Raw genomic sequence first — 2,847 nt, forward strand, 5'->3', positions numbered from 1 at the left:
ATCTCACTTTATCAGACATTTCATCCTTAAAAGAGAATGTCCAAATATTTATATGAAAATTTACTCATGCTCATTAGTCATAAGGAATATGTAAATGAAAACCAAACTGAGATGCTACTTAATACCTATTGGAATTACTTAAAAAGATTAATAATACCAAATGTTGGCAAGGATGTGGAGAAACTGAGCCTCCTTTATAGTTCTGGTGGGAGTGTAAATTGGTACAGCCACTGGGAAGTCTGGCATTCTAATACTGAACCTACACTTATCTTATATCCCAGCAATTCTATTCCTAAGTACTTTACTTATACAACAGTAATGTATACACATGCTCACCAAAAGACATGTTTAAGAATTTTCATTATTCTCACAAGATTTAAAAGGAAAATAACCCAAATATGTATGAACACTAGCATTAAAAAATACATTGTTATTATACCTATATTGTGAGATACCATAATGCAACAAAAGTGAAGGAACTACTGTTATTCACAGCAACCTGCATGAACCTCATTAGCATAATTTCTAATGAAAGAAGTCAGACAAAAAAAGATTATATGTACAGGGGATTATTCCATTTAGAAGAAGTTTAGAAACAGACAAAACTAATTTATGATATTAGAAGTTAGAGTAATGTTTACCTTTGGGGGAAGAGTGGGTTATGACTGGGAGCAGCAGGAGAGGGGCTTCAGAGGTGTTGTTAAGGTTTTTATTCTTTTTTTTTTCTTTAAAAATGTTTTCGTCATACATGTATATAGGGTAATAACGTCTATCTCTTTCTACCATCCTTCCATCCCCACTGCCCCACCCCTCCCATCATTCCCCTCTGCATGATCCAAAGTTCCTTCATTCTTCCCTACCCATCCTTCACTGTGGATCAGCATCTGCTTATCAGAGAAAACATTTATCCTTTGGTTTTTGGGGATTGGCTTATTTCACTTAGGATGATATTCTCTAGTTCCATCCATTTACCTGCAAATTCCATAATTTCATTCTTCTTTAAGGTTTAGTTATAGTCCATTGTATATATGCACCACATTTTTTAATCCATTTATCTGTTGAAGGGCATCTAGGTTGGTTCCATAGTTTAGCTATTATAAATTGAGCTGCTATAAACATTGATGTGGCTGTGTCACTGTAGTGACATAAACTGAGGAGTGGGATAGCTGGGTCAAATGGTGGTTCTATTCCAAGTTTTCTTAGGAATCTCCATACTGCTTTCCAAAGTGGTGGCACCAATCTGTAGTCCCACCAACAATGTATGTACAGTGTACATTTTCCCCTACATCCTCACCAACATTTATTATTATTACTCGTATTCTTGATAATCACCATTCTGACTGGCATAAGATAAAATCTTAGTTTTGATTTGCATTTCTCTAATTGCAAGAGATGATGAACAGTTTTTCATACGTTTGTTGATCAATTGTATTTCTTCTTCTGTAAAGTGTCTGTTTAGTTCCTTAGCCCATTTATTGACTGGGGTTTTTTTTTTTTTTTTGGTGTTAAGTTTTTTGAGTTCTTTGTATATCCTGGAGATTAGTGCTGTATCTGAGGTGTGTGTGGTAAAGATGTTTTCCCATTCTGTAGGTTCCCTCTTCATGTATTGATTGTTTCCTTTGCTGAGAAGAAGCTTTTTAGATTGAATCCATCCCATTTATTGATTCTGGATTTACTTCTTGTGTTTTAGAAGTCTTGTTGAGAAAGTCAAGTCCTAAGCTAACATGATGAAGATATGGGCCTACTTTTTCTTCTATTAGGTGCAGGGTCTCTGTTTTAGTGCCCAAGTCTTTGATCCCCTTTGAGTTGACTTTTGTGCAGGGTGAGAGATAGAAGTTTAACTTCATTTTGCTGTATATGGATTTCCAGTTTTCCCAGCACCATTTGTTGAATAGTCTATCTTTTCTCCAACATACATTTTTGGCACCTTTGTGTAGTATGCGATAACTGTATTTATGTGGATTTATCTCTTTGTCTTCTGTTTTGTACCATTGGTCTACATGTCTATTTTTGTGCCAATAGCATGCTGTTTTTGTTACTATTGCTCTGTAGTATAGTTTAAGGTATGGTAGTTTAATGCCTCTTGGTTTCCTCTTCTTGCAAAGGATTGCCTTGGTTATTCTGGGTCTCTTAATTTTCCAAATGAATTTCATGATTACTTTTTCTATTTCTATGAAGAATATAGATTGCATTAAATCTGTATAACACTTGTGATAGTATGACCATTTGACAATATTAATTCTGCCTATCCAAGAGCATGGGAGATGTTTACAGCTTCTAAAGTCTTCTTCAATTTCTTTCTTTAGTTTTCTGTAGTTTTCATTGTAGAGGTCTTTCACTTCTTTTGTTAGATTGATTCCCAAGTATTTTTTCTTTAGTCTATTGTGAATGGGGTAGTTTTCCTAATTTCTTTTGTAGTGGATTCATTGCTTAAATATAAAACTGCATTTGATTTATGGGTATTGATTTTATATCCTGTTACTTTGCTGAATTCATTTATGAGTTCTAGAAGTTTTCTGGTGGAATTTTTTTGATCTTCTAAGTATAGAATCATGTTGTTGGCAAATAGTGATAGTTTGAGTTCTTTTTTTCCTATTCGTATGCCTTTAATTTCTTTCACCTGATTGCTCTAGCTAGCGTTTCAAGGACAATGTTGAATAGAAGTGGTGAAAGAGGGCATCCCTGTCTTGTTCCAGTTTTTAGGGGGAATGTTTTCAATTTTTCTCCATTTGGAATGATGTTGGTCATGGGCTTAGCATAGATAGCTTTTACAATGTTGAAGTATATTCCTACTAGCCCTAGTTTTTCTAGTGTTTTGAACATGAATAGGTGCTATATTTTGCCAAA

The sequence above is a fragment of the Sciurus carolinensis genome, chromosome 2, assembly GCF_902686445.1.
Source record: "Sciurus carolinensis chromosome 2, mSciCar1.2, whole genome shotgun sequence".
Classification (NCBI taxonomy): domain Eukaryota; kingdom Metazoa; phylum Chordata; class Mammalia; order Rodentia; family Sciuridae; genus Sciurus; species Sciurus carolinensis.